Source organism: Equus asinus, chromosome 9 (genome assembly GCF_041296235.1).
Source record: "Equus asinus isolate D_3611 breed Donkey chromosome 9, EquAss-T2T_v2, whole genome shotgun sequence".
NCBI classification, from domain to species: Eukaryota; Metazoa; Chordata; class Mammalia; order Perissodactyla; family Equidae; genus Equus; species Equus asinus.
This window is the reverse complement of record NC_091798.1, coordinates 33,295,942-33,313,328: the sequence shown is the minus strand read 5'-3', so window position 1 is coordinate 33,313,328 and position 17,387 is coordinate 33,295,942. Positions and strand designations below refer to the sequence as shown.

At 35.9% G+C, this 17,387-nt stretch overlaps 1 protein-coding gene across 3 annotated transcripts in view; it reads right to left on the bottom strand.

Moving 5' to 3' along the window:
* The window catches only part of JAKMIP2 (janus kinase and microtubule interacting protein 2), a 146,228-nt gene that overhangs the window by 127,598 nt on the left and 1,243 nt on the right, over positions 1 to 17,387 (bottom strand). The window lies entirely within an intron of this gene.

Genomic DNA, 17,387 nt, shown 5'->3' with positions numbered 1-17,387 from the left:
CACCAGAGGCAGACAGCTCTGGCACTAACCAGCTGTGTGGGCTCAAGAAAGCATGCAACCTCTCTGAGTTTCAGTCTCCTTCCATGACACGTGAGGAATTAACAGCAACTTGAAGTAGTTATCAGGTATAAATGAGAGAACATGCAAAACACCCAGCACAGTACATGGCATCCAGGATTCACTCCTAAAACAAAGGTTTCCTTCCACTTCTGGGAAAAGGAGGAGGACTGTACATTCTTCAAGGGCCTTTCAATCTAGATGTGGAGACAAAATGAGAACATTTGAAACAAGGAGAACAATTATGCACTAAACAGTGCAGTAGTGATCACAAGTATGATAGGAATTCAGACAAGGGGAGATCTGAGTGCACTGGACTACTCTGCCAGCAAGAGCTTCCTCTGATTGTCGGGTCTTACATACTGGGTGTCTGCGATAAGTAACACAGAAAAGTAAACTGAGGAAAGAAGATACTGAAAGAGGACAGGGGGTCGGGGGAGATGCTAGAGCAAAGACACAAATAAGTGGTAGGCACATTGAATAAAATTAAGCAAAAGTGATAAATGAAACTCCTCAACGGATCTATAATTTACAGAAAGAGCAATTCATGCTCATAATCGATACATTAAAAAATAGCTGGAATGACTAAGAAAGATTACAGTATGAGTATGCACTGAATAAACACTAGCCAGATGATAATGGTTTATCAGAATTCATTTTGTAAATTAAGAAAAAGATCCATAAAAGAAGCCAATTGGTCATATTTTCCAAAAAAGAAATGAGCCTAATATTAATTTGGACAACTATTAGTAGATAGAACATCAAGAAAGGCTGGGTTTTTTCTATTGATGGTGATGATGCAATCACTTTGGTTTGCTTGACGTGATCTTGTCGCTTTTCCTTTAGAATCATCACAGCTTTAACACTGGCAGGACAGTGCTGCTCGTCTTCATTTGGCTTGTCTAAATCCTAGGGGTTTCGTTTCCTGCGTATACTTACAGTTGATAATTATTTTAATTGACGTTAAAAAAAAAAGACCATCAGGGAAATGCAAATCAAAACTACACTAAGATCTATCACCTTACACCCATTAGGATGGCTCTAATAACCAAGACAAAAAATAACAAATGTTGGAGAGGCTGTGGACAAAAGGGAACCCTCATACACTAGTGGTGGGAATGCAAACTGGTGCAGCCACTATGGAAAACAGTATGGAGGTTTTGCAAATATTTAAAAATAGAAATACCATATGACCCAGCTATCCCACTCCTAGGTATTTATCCAAAGAACATGAAATCAACAATTCAAGGAGACTTATGCACCCCTTTGTTCACTGCAGCATTATTCATGATAGCCAAGATGTGGAAGCAACCCAAGAGTGCATCAACTGATGATTGGATAAAGATGTAGTATGTGTATACAATGGAATACTACTCAGCCATAAAAAAAGACAAAATTGTCCCACTCCCAACAATGTGGATGGACCTGGAGGGTATTATGTTAAACAACATAAGCCAGGCAGAGACAGACAAACACTGTATGATTTCACTCATATGTGGAAGATAAACAAATAGATGGACAAGGAGAACTGTTTAGTGGTTACTAGAGGGAAAGGGGGTGGGAGGTGGGAAGAAAGGGTGAAGGGGCACAGCTATATGGTGACTGACAAATAATAATGTACAACTGAACTTTCATAATGTTGTAAAGTATCATAACCTCAATTAAAAAAAACAAAAAAGACCAGGGCCGACCCTGTGGCCATGTGGTTAAGTTCACCCACTCTGCTTCAACAGCCCAGGGTTTCGCCCATTGGGATCCTGGGCGCTCACATGGCACCGCTCATCAGGCCATGCTGAGGCGGCGTCCCACATAGCACAACCAGAGGGACCTACAGCTAGAATATACAACCATATACTGGGGGGCTTTGGGGAGAAGAAGAAGGAGGAAAAAAGAAACCTGTAATGATGTATAGGGATGGACGTTAGCTAGACTTACTGTGGTGATCATTTTGCAATATATACAAATATTGGCTCACTATGTTATACACCTGAAACTAATATAATGGTGTATGTCAATTATATCTCAATTTTAAAAAACAAAACAAAACAAAAAAGTTTATACCACATGCTCTCTGCAATGTTCTTTCACTATAACTTCACACTATATTTCAACCAGTCAAGGTAATTTTATGCAGTTTTACATTTTGTAGTTAGATATTACAAACCTAAAGGTTAAATTAATACACATTTTGAGCCTCCTGTAATTCCCTCACCCTTTCTCGGATTCTGATCCACTCCTTAGGGTTGTGTTTCTACAGGGCAAAGAGATTGTTGGCTAATGGGAGAAATAAGAAAGGTCCATAAATAATTGTAATCACTACCACAGGCAAATAAAAAGGCAAATAAAAGGACTCTGCATTTCCGAAGAAGATTTCTTCAATTAGTTTGCAAAATATGCCGACGCATCCAAAGGCAAAGGAATTAAGAAAACTTTTCTATGTACTTTTACTTTTTCTCCCTCCTCTCAAGCAGAACAATAAGAAAAGAAAGAACATGACATCTTTTACCTTTCTTTTTACATCTGAAAAAACAAAACCCAAGACTGGACAGGATGGCTGCTCACATCATACAGCTAGTTGGTAGCTGAACAAAGATTAAACTCAGGATTTCTGAAGCCCAGTTTTGTGTTTTCGCACTGTGTTGCACTGGTTCACCCTCTAAAAAATGACAGTCAGGATAAGTGAACCTGGTAGCAAGACAAAGACCCTGGGAAAAGAAGAGCTGTCTACTCAAGGTACCCTCTATTTTAGAACAGCAAAACTTGGCCTGAGAAATGGGAAAGAATGAAAAAGATAATCCTGAACTTTCATTTGATTTTTTTTCTTTCAAGCACAGCTATATTCATACTTTGATTAAAATATCACGCATATGGCAAGCTGGCTTCCAACACGGTCTCTAAAAAGGGAAATCCAGAAAGTGACTTTCTGAAAGTGCAAGGGCAAACATTTTATGGGTCAGAGAATGCTCCCGCCTTGGGGGTCTACTTACCACACATTCATACTGTTGAGTGGAAAGAGTACTTAAATATAATCTATATAACTCCTCAAATAAGCTGGAAAACCTCTCAATAATACCTCTGCCAATCAATCATTCACCTTGTGCCTGAACATTAGCAATTATGGATTCAGTGAGCTGAAGCCAAGAAAAAGTAAACCCAATCCCTTTATGCACCGGACTGACTAATTAGCCCGCAGCACACCACGTTATATGCCTTTTTAGATGTATGGCCTGGATTTAATGACCTGTTTGCCAAACTGAATGGCAACATCACACACACACACACACACACACACACACTTGTACACAGTGAAAGAGAAAAGTGACAAAAAGCTGATATTGCTTTATTACCTTTGGAAGCGTTTATGAGGACAAAGGACTGACAGAAAATGTGATGGACAGCCACAGAGGCATAAACATAGAGTTTTACAGCTGGAAGAGTCCTTCTTGTAGATAATCTAGCCCAAGACTTTCCTTTTACTTAAAGGGAAGTAAAGAGTTTAAGAGATTTGCCCGGGTTTTACAAGTCTCTGCCTTAGTGGCATTGATTACAGAGAGAGTTTGCAGATTATTTCATACAGAGGCTGCAGTATTGATAATCACAGCACAAAGAAGGAAAACCGCCGAAGTGAAGGCAGGCGAATCAGGATCAATACTCTCATAAAATACTCAGTGACCATTTTCCCTCTGGATTTATATTTTTCCTCACTTTATGGGTCACTTTTTATTCTTTTACTATTTTCTTTTATTAAATACAGAAAAAAATAAGGAAGGAGCCCCTTGTCTGTAACTGGAATCAATGTATCTAACATGTTTTCCAATATTTCCTGTGCACATGGCCTCATTAGATTCACATAATAGGAAGGGTTCAGACAGGAAAAAGTTTTAGAAAGCCATTCATAATTTCCTCTTCAGGATTCAACAGTCAGTCCTTACTTCAGTCTTCTTGTCTGGTTTCTAATACTTCCCAAACGAGAAAGCTTCAAGAATGCTCAACTCAGAGCACAGCAAACCGTTCATGCAGCCAACGGAACTGTCTCTGTGGTTTTGTTTTCTTTTCCTTTTAAAATCCATATTTTTCTTTATTCTCTGAAAAAAGATGCCATTAGCGGCTTGATTCTGTGTCACCGTAACATTCTTTTTTAAGGCCAGGCAAGCTACAACACCCCCTTCCCACTTTCAGGTGAGTAAACTCAATCTTCGTGAATATTCTGTTTTTCTTTGTTCACGTTCCTTGACTGAAGTTCCTAAGCAAGCTTTCTTGTACAGATTTTCACACTTGATGCTCAATTTGTAAATGTCCTTATGATAAAGGCCTCGGTGTCTCTTGGCATAATTTCAGCGCCTAAGTGCTTCCTGCTTGCTGTGCTTTGGGATTGCGTCTTCATCTCTGTATGTTCCCCTCTCTACACCTCCACACATACACCTAACTTAGAAGAATACATCGCAGGTGTTAAAATTATTTTTAAACTTAATTTTTCTTTGTATGAAAATCAGGACTACAAATCTAAAGAATACTCATTTGTATTGTTTTAATTCCAAATGTTCAAATAGATCCCTGGTTTCTAACTGAACAAGTTCACCAAGTGATGTCATAAAGAAAAAAAAAAAAAACTTAGTAATTCACAAAAGAAATAAGCTATTTGAGTTTATCTTAAGATTCATCAATTGAGATAGGTTTGGTCAGATACTATTAAAATATATGATCTAATGTACAGTATTACAATGTGTAGTATACAGCAACAGGAAATACTAATAGATCATTCACATTCTGTTTTTATTTCTTCAGTAAAGAACAAATAAAATTCAGCTTAAATAAGACTCTATATCTTGATGGCAAATGTTAAGGCTTTCAATTTTTTTTGAGGCCATGTCCTTTGGTGTCTGAATGCTAAAGCCGTACCATTGCAATATCTGCCATGTTTTACTGTGAACTCCCTGTTTATGGACCTGCCTCCTTTGCTACTCAATAAGCCTTTTGAGAAGAGAGCCCTGATCTTTATCCCATCTACCTAGTATAAAGAAAAGCACTTAGGAACCATTCAGTAAACCATTTGTTGGCTGTTTGAATATTTCTCTTAGTTTTCTCAACTAAAGGGGTAAGGGGGTACAATAGTACTTACCTCAAAAGTGTTATGCTTGTAAAGTGTTCAGAACTTCACCTGGCACAGCAGGTGTTAATTCAGTACTGTTCCACTGCACAACCCTGGGAGGTGTCATTCACATAGTCCTCCCTGGAGCTGGGCAACTCCAGACCCCACCCTCAAAGTGTCAACTGTCACCATCATCATCACTACCAGCATCATCACCACCACCAGCATCGTTATTATTAGGCCCAAGAATAGAAAGATTTCATTTCATCTAAACTACAGAGAGAGCAGCAAAAGAGTAAGAAGGTTCTTCATGTTGAGGATAAACTGTGCCTACCTCCTGAAGGGAAAATGGTCAGAATTTTAAAGAATTTCTGTCCTCTCATTTAATAACACTTGTTTAAGGTTTTCAGTACAATGAATTATTACTGAGTCACGTGGAGTTAAGCTTGGAGTTTTATCTTATTGCCACTGAGTCTAATAACTATTGTGACCTAAAACCACTGGAGGTAGACGAAAATAAGATAAATATTCATGCAAAAATCAAAACTTTTAGTTTTTAAGGAAATTAGCTATTTGGACACACAGAATATCAATTACATCATTGAGTTTTCAAAGTATTTTGTGACAGGATCTTTTTCTGAAAACTTTAGGACACCCCAAGGGTATTTTGTGTAGAGAACTTTGATCCCATCTTCCTAGCCTTTCCCTTGTCTCTACGGCTCATCACGGACACTGTGGTCATCTATGGGAATTAGTTTGGAATCTCCAACCCAGAGAGAGCAAAACTTCCATCTTCCAAAAAACCCTGCAGAGTCACTCTGGATAGTTAAAGCTTTGGGTTTGTGGATGATTTAGAAATTTTGATGACAAAACCAAATTTAAAAATATTTATCATATTTTGCTAAAGAAATAAGTAAAATGCATTTTAATGAATTTGGAACACATAAAAAAGTCAATGAAGAAATTTCTTGTAAACTTACCACCCAGAATTAATTCCTGTTAATATTTTGATTTACACTATTTTGATCCTTTTAAAAAAATGTATATATGTTTGTGTAACTTTTTTCCCTTTTCACAAATTGGGATTAAATTCCATCTTTTGCTTTTTGACCTCTTTTTATTAAATTAATGGAAATATCTTGCATATTTTCCTATATCACTGAACCTTTTTCTACAACATACTGTGTAAAGGGCCTCACTGTATTCTACAGTTGGGATAAGTCAGAATTAATTTATCATATATACCTGATCTATATATAGAGACAGATAAATTAAGGTTTCAATCTTTTCTCACCCAAACTTAGTCTTATCAAAACTCCTGCTATTCACTCTAAGCAAAAAGTTGAAACAAAAAAGTCTTAACTTGCTTAAACTGAGCACCATGGAAACTATAAGTGCACAGAAACGATATTGCTCATAGCACTTAGTTCTAGGATTTGTGCCACTCAGTCTATTCTGCAGTTGGGGATTTCTTCTAGAAATGAAATTCCTGTAAAACTGCTGTCTCAATCTCTTTAGAGAAAAAGAAAATGTTCATAGTTTACAGAATTGTCGAAAACACAGCAGAAAATGTTTTCTTGCTTTTTCATCACTTGGAAAAAGTAGGAAAGAAAACTAGGTAATATTCTTTTATTAAAATGTACTTAAGCCCTATTTAAAATTTTGTTTTAGAAAGAGAATCCCGACTACATTGTACAAATACAAATTACTCACGCATGATCTTCTAATAGTTATTGAAACACAAAATCTCCAAATCGTCTATTTGAGGACTGGGACTCATTCAACCCTTTATTTTCTTTCTTCACTGAGGAAACTGTGGTTACGTGGACTTTGTTCTTGAATGTAAATTTTAGCAGAGTGTTACCATTCTTCACTTAGAAAGAATTGGGTCTTGATTAATATTTAACAATAATTATAGCATTGAAAATACATTTGCCTTTCTGTTCATTTACTTTAATTTTCAGGAGCACAATCAAGTTTTCATCCTAAGAGGGAAGTGGGTTAGCTTATCATTTAAGACGTGAGTTCAGAATCTAGTTCCATCAGCTATTAGTTAGATAATCTTGAGTAAGTGTTAAATTGCCTTATCTCAATCAACCTTAGTTTAGTTATGCATAAAGCGATATTATTACCTTTTTCAAAGTGTGTTGGTGCAAGGTAAGCAATGACTTTAGTGCAACACTTGATCGATATCTAGGCAGGGTAGCAAAACAAACAAGAACCAACACAGCAACTTAATGAACAACAACAACAATGAATATTAATGTCAAATATATGTTTTGAAAGAAATTTCTTAGATATTTTTTAAACCTGAATTTGGTCCAGAGGTAGAGTGATATGCCTCAATAGTCTCTGTTAATGTAAATATTATTATATTTGACTTATCAAATGAAAGATATATCTTAGGAGGAGAAAGGTAGGATTGAATACTGATTCAAAACCATCCTTGTCAACAGGTGCATTAATAGTTTAGGTCCATTAGCTAGAAGCCATAGTGGTTACTTTCCCAAAACAAAGACTTCTGCTAGGAACTGTGGCGCTCTTTATGTATTCCACGTAAGTGTTACATGTGTTAATATTCTATTTAAATGTGGCCCTTTCCCCTTTTAAAAACATAAGTTCCTTTTGGACAGGAACCAGGGCTAATAACCAGAGTCTATGAATACTTTCTATTTTGAAGACCTTCAATTAAGCTTTTGTGATGTTAGCAATGATGACAACGATACACATACCCCCAACTCCAAGCTCTTGGTTTATTTAGTTGTTTCCATATATAGACACAAACCCATTGATTGGATGTGAAGGAGAGGGCTCGATGGGGATAACTGCAAGACCTAGGTTACGTTAGTTCCTGAGTTAGGACTTACAGGCCAAGTCAGATCACATCATAATTCTTTGGCCCTGATTCACATCACTGATGGATCATCTGGTTGTTTGGGGCAGCATCTTCTAGAACAAAAAAATTCTGAAGTAAAGAAATCTAGTTTGAAGTCCTAGACCTATCACTTAGTGTTTAGGTGATGTTGAACACAGGGAGACACTCTAAACTTTACCCTGAGGATGATTATAAATAATGTAACATAACATAATGTAATAGAATACAATATACCATAATATATAATCTCTTCTCTACCTGTATATTTGGGAGAATTTAATCAAAGTATCCAAAGTTCTTTGTAACTTGTAAAATAAAGTATTAAATACATATTAATTGTGGAAAAATGCCTTAGCTTACTAATTATGAAGAGATAAAATGAATAATTGATTGGGCACAAGAGGAAACACTTAAAGTTGCAAATTATCCTGTTGAAATGTCACTGTGATTGCCCAAAAACCAGATCAATAGCATTACATTTCACACAGATAGTTCATTTTTATCAAATGCTCATCTGCTGGGTTATTCTTGACATTCATTTTGGCTTCTCTATTAATAAAACCTGAATGTTTCCCTGAAGAACAAAAACCATGCTTAACTGGGAAATAACATGGTGCAGTGGATGAAAACGGGCTAAACAGAGGTCAAAACTCCAACTGCCTCAAGGGCCAAAGAGTCAATGCAAATCAGTTGGGGGGCGCAGAGGGCTTGGAGGTCAAGGCAGCACGCGCTGTCGAGCACAATACCCACCCAGAGGAATACCCATTATTCAACTCCAGATGTGTTTGCCGTGAGGAGATGAGCCTAGTGATGCCATATTTTCTTATTTTCTAAGAGAAAGCAGATACTCAGATATTTTTTGAAATGTCAAAATTATAAAATTTTGGATGAAAGCGTAGTTTTAAAAATACCGTGCTGAAAACATATACTGTTATTTACAAACACTTTACACATATTTACAAACACTTCCCTGAGCTGGGTCCAGTCCACAAGGCTCCAGTTTTTAACCACTGAGCTATAAAACTAGACTTTACTTCAGTCTCAGCTCTAGAGTCACTAACTGAATGGCTTTGCCTAAGAAATTTAACCTATCTAAACTTAACTGCCCTCTTGCAAAGTGGGAAGAATAATGCCTCTGTTGTGAGAATTGCAAAAATGGACATGGATGAAAACAGTATAATAGACACATAATAGGTGCTCAAAGAATTTAGCTCTTTTTCTGGATAACTTTGAAAAAGTCAGTCATTCTGTTTTCTTCCTTTTATACTTGTTATATTCAGAGCATGTCAGATACCCTCGTTTTTAGGAGGGTCTGGACTATCCCATTTGTCGTGGGAATAAATTACTTTACTTGAATTATACAGAAACTTTGCAACTATGGATGTCGGCAATTCTTCTAAAGAATAGCAATGCATTAGCAGCAAGTTTGAAACATTGTTCAGATGGACTCAAGGGAGAGTGCTTCTTTGAAAAATGACTGTCTCCTGAACAAAGTGTTTTTCCACTATTTCATCAGCTACTCTCTGTCATAAAGATCCTTTCATTAGGCAAACAATATTTGAGGATGTAAAGAATGTGGTCAGTGATAGCACCACGTGGACAGAGTGGGTCAGTTCTGCTTAGATTACAGTTGACTATACAGCCAAAGATCAATGTTTCAAAGCAAGAGGATTATACAAAACAAATTTAGACAGTTAATGTTTTCAAAGCACACAAACTGTTAGTGAAAGTTCAGTAAGCAAATGACTAGTGACTGATTAGAAATATTAATCCTGTCTCTTTACTACCTTCCAGGGGCCTTGACCAAGCCATTTGGGTTGGATTTCAAAAACTGTAAACAGAGTGAAAGGAGAAAAATATAAACTCATATACCTCAGTTAAAAGAGACGGGACAATCTATGTAGTCAAAACCGTCCCAATAAGAGCATCAGGACAAATCAGGCATGTTTAAGCATGCATTTAGAGACTGGGCTCTTTTAAATCTATAGAGGATAAAAATCCAAAGGTCGCCCAGTGGTGGAAGAATCAATTTCCCTGGTTGCAGGCTGATATTTCCTTTCTCTTGTTTCAGAGCCTAGCACTGCCTCCTGTGGAGCCTAAAATGTGGACAATTTAGCTAAGAAGAGAGCAAGATAGCTAAAGTGTTCCTGCTATGTAAAATTAACTAAGGGTATGGGGGTCCTTGTTACTTTATTTTTAAAAAGGTAGGGTTTATTTTTAATGATTGCTGATGTTTTAGGTATCTGGCTCAAAATACTATAAAAATCTAAATTTTGTAGATGCCTTTACTAAATGAAGTGTTTTAAAAATAAAAGTAAGTCATAATTCAAATGTTTTCCTTAATACAGCAAAAAATCAAATATTCTCTAAAAACCAAAATCCATTTTATGGTTAATTAACTACTGCTTAAATTTCTCCTTTAGAGACGCAGGAGACAGACGAGCCAGAGGAGTAGGAGTAATTCCTTCCTCTGGGTCTAGGTAACCAGAATGGAGCAGACAGTGGAGAAACCCCAATAATTCCAGAGTACCCATTTTCATAATCTGAATTATCTAGGAAATTCATTAAAAAGATATTTGGGGATCTATAGCATACATCTTCAAAACACCTAAGTCCCTCTCCCTGTCTTGTCAGTGCCACTTAGCAGAATTAGTATCTTGTGAATTTTCATGTGAATTCAGAGTGTTGATTTTTAATATAAACTCTCCAGATTGGTTATTGTTATATAAAAACTAGTTGTTTGTTGCCTTGTTATTCTTTTATTTATTTATATCACTTAATTTTCTTTTTGCAAGGAAGATTGGCCCTGAGCTAACATCTGTTGCCAATCTTCCTCTTTTTGCTTGAGGAAGATTGTCGCTGAGCTAACATTTGTGCCAGTCTTCCTCTATTTTACGTGGGATGCCACCACAGCATGGCTTGAAGAGCAGTGCTAGGTCTGTGCCGGGGATCTGAACCTGCAAGTCCTCGGCCACAGAAGTAGAGTGCACGAACTTAACCACTATGCCACTGGGCCAACCCCTGTTGATTGTCTTGCTATTCTTTTAATGGTTTGTTGGTAGGCTAACACAATATCCTAGATTTTACAGAATGGCATTCATTTAAAATATTCTGTCTAGTTGTTTTCATCAGTGTTCTTATATTTAGCAAAACAATTTTTGTTTTGTAAAATATATTCAAATTAGGTATATTGGATCTATGAATAGTGTGCGGGCCTTAAATATGGATCAGTAATGACTATAGAGTGAGGACTCAGCTTGTTTTCGGAAGGTACCTCTCTCTGCAAAATGCTGCACAAGAAAGAGCCAGACAAGGAATGTGGGTGAGAAACATTTGCTTGGTTTACATTTTCCTTGTGGATATACTGGGTAGCATTTTCCAGGGGAACATTTCCAGTTCGGAACAGAAGGCATGATGAAAATATCACCCTCTCTTCTCAAGCACATGCTCACTAGACTTTTTAGAGTCATAATGATCTCAGCAAAATTTCCTTCTTGAAAATAAAACCCATGAATTGTTTTCTGACCAGATAGTGTCAACTAAACTTAGTCAGATTTGGTTTTCTATGTACATTTTCTATGTGCATTTAGCAGCTGGACTCCAGAATTTCAAGTATTGCAGTAAATGATCTTGATTTAGACGTCAAACAAAGAAAGGGAATAAAACTTTTTCCTCATACTTAAGTTTCAGTGTATCAGCAAGTTAGGCACCTAGAACAATGGCTGTTCCCAAAGGTTTGAAGATATTTCTCTGTATTTGCCCTGGATATGCCTCTCTTCCAAGTCACTCTTTCTATATTTCATTGGAAAACTTTCATGAAAGCAAGATGCTGCCTTAATTTATCTTTTGAGTAAGGTTATTGCCTCCATTTTTGTTTCAGCTTAATTTTTGGATATAGATATGAAGGAATGATTTGTTTACGATTAGTGAATTTAGGAAGAATGGATTTCTAGACCGGTAAGATAGCTATGAGTGTGTACCACGTAATTTGATGCTAACAATAATTAAATTACTAATTTGTTTTAACAAATTACAGTGAATTCAAAGATATTCCCTTAATGGTTTCACTATTTCTGACTTGCAATACACTTTTTAAAGGGAATAAAAGGAGCCACAGAAATGTTCACAGCTTTTCTTGTTTATGTCATAGCATGTAGTGAACGATTTTTAATGATGGATTTTTAAATGTTGTGATTTGTTACCTTTAAGAATTTGCTTTTCTTTTATCAAAATATAAAAATCCTGAGAATATCACATGTACGAATATAATCCATTTTGTTTTTACAGCCAAAACAAAAGGATGAGAATTACAGTCTAAAGAACTACTAGTGGAAAGCTCTTCTATGGTCTTAGACCAGAGGTCCTTCAGGAGACCATCCATCCATTCAGTCAGTCAACCAGTATTTACTGAGCATATATGCTGTGCCAAGGCATTTGTTATTAATTAACAGGTTCATTTTCTGCCCTCATAGAGTTTACAATCTAGTGAAGGGTAGGGACAACCAAGTAAGCAAATAAATAGCTCTATAATTACAACTTCGATAAATGCTATGAAGGAAACACACAGGGTGCAGAGAGTAATAGTGGGGGTGTACTTAAGAAAATCTCTTCATGGAGTTATAGCTAAAGCTCAAACTTAGAGGATACAAAGAATCCAACTATTTATTTTTTTAAAAAAGGAAGAGTCAGATGATTGGTCTTTCATTTTAAAACTATATACAGGTTTAAGGAATACACAGATGCCAAAAATATATCTTAGTTTAGTCTGAGAAGTCACATTCTTTAAAAATGTTTCCATAAAGGATTTGAGTTGGTCACAGAGGTGAGGACTGTGGATGCCACTAATACTAAGGAAAAATAATAAGAATCTGAAACAGATTTGTATTTGTTTTTTAAGTGCTGCTTACGCATGCACCTGGTGAAACTCCTAGTGATTCAAACAGGGATTTCACTGATTTGGGCTTCAATCTCATTCATTATCAGCAGACAAGAGATGACCAAGGTTAATTCAACACCCATTGTGAAACGCTGTGGCAGGTTGGGGTAAGAGATCTCATATTTCCTGAAAATAATGCTTGACTCACAGCTGCTGTAAATCAAGCAGAATCCACCTGCGTCATGAGAAGTATTTAAAAGCAAAGTGTACAGACCCCCAGGTGGGGCAAAAATGACTTGAATCATCAAGAAAAATGCACACGGAGACTAAAAGTTTAATGAAGACATAGTTCATTTACCTGCAAAGATGGCCACCTTATATATAGTAAAAGAACTACAAAACAATGCGTAGAATATGGTTGCATTTATGAAAGCGTATGTCAGAGTGTGTTTACATCGGCATATAGAAAAAAACCTAGAAGGAAATATTCCAAAATGCTAAGAGTAATTATTTCTCGTTGGTCAGCTTATGGGTGATTTTCTTTGTATACATTTCTGTATTATTCTTTTTTTTCCTCACAGGGAGGATGTATTTTTTAAATGTGAAAAAAGCCTTTAAAAGATAAAATTTAATTGCATTCGTGAATATTGATTTAAAGCAGAATGTCTTTAGTGTGACAGGTCTCACTTGTACTGCAAGATAGCTAATTATAAAAGACACTTCCTAAATGTAGAATGATAATTCACATGGCATGATTTGCTGTTTGGCTAACACTGAACTACCAGTCAGATAAAGTATGTGCCCGGGCTTTAGTAAAGAAAGGGAGACACCCAAAAATTAGAATATTTTGAAGAAAAGTATTTGACACTGATAGTTCAGAAAAGTGTAAGAGTATCTGTCCAGGGGAAATATCAGATAGTTGTTGAACTGATACACTTATTTATGATTTAATATCATTTTTATTTGTAAGAATGCTTAGGTGGAGAGATGCTTAGGACACAGAGGTAGGAGGTATGGCTAAGTTTTTTTCAAGGTACAGGACCTATAGGAATCTTAATTTGGTCCTAAGCATAGAAAAAATTATGATAGCTCCCAACCTGCATGTCATTAAAAATAAAAACAATACTTAGACATAAAATAAGCACAAATCAGTCCAACAAAGTTTGGATTTTTCCCCAGGCAAATGCTTCTATGCTTTTCTGAAATATCAAGAATCCCAGATCTTTTCCAAAATAGTTTTTGTGTGCACCTTTTTTTTTTGGCTGATATCCAAAGCATACACTTAGTCTATTTGGCAATTCACTATGACTAAAGAGCAAATCATGGCATACAAAACAGTCGACAAAAATTCAAATAAAAATGAGCCATATTCAACACAGATTTACTATATTTGATATTTTAAAATTCAAATCAGCAAGATAATTTATTAAATTTTCTAATATGGCAGATTTGGGCTCATGAGATTCAGAATCCAGGCCTGGTTGGATCATTTACTAAACTTAAACTTGGATAAGTCTAACCTCTCTAAGCCTGTTTCCACTTATTTAAAATAATTATGATAACAATAGCTTTACTGGCACGATAGAATTTGGGGGAATATAAGATGAAACATAAAGAATGTAAAATGACTTTAAAAACTACAAAAGATTATATTAATTTAAGGTGTAAATGATGGTACTAATTACAACTATATTGTTTTCATCATTAACGATCTCATGTGTGTATATCTTATACTCCCCACGGAAATTTTATGTTGCTTGCATATGCAAATTGTCTAGTCCTACAAGAGCTCTACAAACAGTTGTTTTCCAATTGATTAATTCATCTAGTTTGAAAACATGTTTTCACTTGGTAAAATAATATAGTTGGGATGTGCAATCAGGGGGAATTGCAAATGACCTCTCAGAGTAATACTCAAGTATAAATCTAGTTTATTTATTTCAGTGAAAACCAACTGTTGAGTTATTTATGTTGAAACTTCCATCACAAATCTGGTTTTCTTTTAGGCTCCAACCATGGAAAACAAAGCACTAATCTTTCTATGAACCTATGAGAAATGCAGAAAACAGTTTTAACCCTCCAGATATTTTCTAAGTCATCCTGGTGGATGAAGCATGTACATAAAATTGAAATATTTTCTGAAGTCACTTGAAGAACTAAGAAATATCCCATCACAAAGTGAGAAATTAGACAATGGGTATTTTACTCCAATTAAACAAGTTTTACTAAAGTGTAAACACCAGTCCAAATATTTAATATTCCAACAAGAATGACATTTTCAAGTTAGTGTTTGAGAAAAAAGTAATTAATAAAATGTTTCTTGTTAAACAGCATATTTAAAATAAACAATTATTTTAAACCAGTGGAAACAGGCTTAAAGATACATTGTATGTATCTTTCATACATTTTGCTTTTTCTTACATCACCTTGATGACTCTTGAATTATTTTGTATCTGGACTCCACTAAACTCCATTTCACTTTTCAAAATTAGCCATACAAAAAGGAATAATTTTAATATGGCTAGTAGGCATCACATTCCATATAGTTGCTGAGAAAGGACTCTTATGAAGAGGCCTGTGTTCAGTACTCCACATCCTGACAAGATGACATATAAATTTCTCCAAGCAGATGGTCAATTGATTTCTTTAAAATTATCCACATTCTGTAATTTAGAGGCCCATTACAAAATGGAGTCTTACTGTTATAGGGTTAGAAGAACCTGATGTCAAACAACTAAATCACATTCTTAAACAGACAATTTACTCTAGAAAAAGCTAGAGAAGTTCTTGAGAAAGAATCTAGTCCATCCCAAATAAATGCATGTCTAGGTCATACTTTTGGAGGTTTTGATGAAAGAAGATTGCACTGCCTGGTCTGTTTACCCAGCTGACAACTCAAATTTGCTATCAGGAAGTTCCACGTTTCGTATTTCTAATCTTCATTCTTCCTAAAAAAGGTGAAGCCTGTTGACCATATTTTAGGTTCCAACATGTAAAAACCTTCAGCTCTTCTGAAGCAAATGATTATCATCTCTCAGTTTTCTCTTCTCCAAATGAAATAATCCTAGTTTGCTTATCTTTTCTTGGAGAGTTCAACTTGTAGTCCTTTAAACACACTTTACTTTTCTGCAGCCTCTCAGCAAAGGCCATATAATTGTCTCAAGCTGTGGGATCAAAAACTAGACCTGTATTCCCATCAAAGTCTAACCACTTAGCTGAAACATGCTACTGATAGTTCTGTGCCCATGGCCTACAGTGATTTGCCTCTGCTCTAATTGTACCAACTTCACCTATAAAACCACATCCCAGTGAAAGCTTAACACAAAGGAAATAAAACAAAGTCCCAAGATATCTGTTTTCATTGCATGAAACAGTGTCAACTACAATGTGTCTTCATTTTCAAAGCTTACTGTACAATATATCTGAAATTTTAATTTTTGGAAGTCAAAAGTTATCATCAAAAGATTCAGGACACAGTGTGTTAGCAAAATTTTGATATAACATACAAGCTCAGTACCTCTTTCTGTGCTCTACTTTAAGTAGTTGTTATAATTAGGCACACGGAAGCATGACTTTACAGAGTTGGGACTCTGTATAATATACGACATGCCATGAGCATATTAAATCCATTCTTCCCATTAAGTCACTGAAAAGCTTTCCCATATATAAACTAAACAAGCCATTTATTCTCAGAGAAATTAAACTATAAATCTGATTGAAATGCATGCAAAAATTTTAAATGAAGGGGGCAGTGTGTAAAATAAAATGCAAGCTTAAAACAAAAAATACTGTTATTTTACATCGTAAAACCTATTTGCACTGACAATGATATTGTTAGAGAAGAGATAGATGGATAAAGCTGGTCCATGTGATGAATATAATGTTCCTAACACACTTTTACATGTAGGGATTTTTCTGGCTTTAATTCAATGAAATCCATTATCCTGGGTGGTAATGGAGCCCTGTACCCTACTCATCTCAGGCATCTTTAGTCTCCTGAGCTGCCTTAAAGCCTTGACATAATAAAAGGTCAGGCAGCCCCAGTAAGCATTTGCAAACTACAATAGCTCCTCATTTCAGCTACAAGCCACACACATTCTTGTTCTAAGCTTTGCTCACTCTCTTGCTCCATTTCATTGTATAAGGAGGCTAATTTGGAAATGGCTAGGGTACTTGGGAACACCTAGATTTTCAAAACAATCCCACTTTCCTACTTAACCACCTAAAGAAGTAGACCCCTAATACAACATTTGAGAGGACTGTAAAATGGTGCCTGGGTACTGAAGGAATGAACAGCAAACATCAGCACTATTAAATAAAATGAATGCATTTCACCTGCCAGCTCGTCTGTGCTTCCTGGGACACAAGGTCCAAACATGAAAGGGTTGGGGTAGAATGTCAAGAAAACTGATTTGTTTCAACATTCATTTGGCAAGATGCTGGGCACAAAAAATACCACAAGCCACCTCCCTTTCCCATCAGTGTAAATT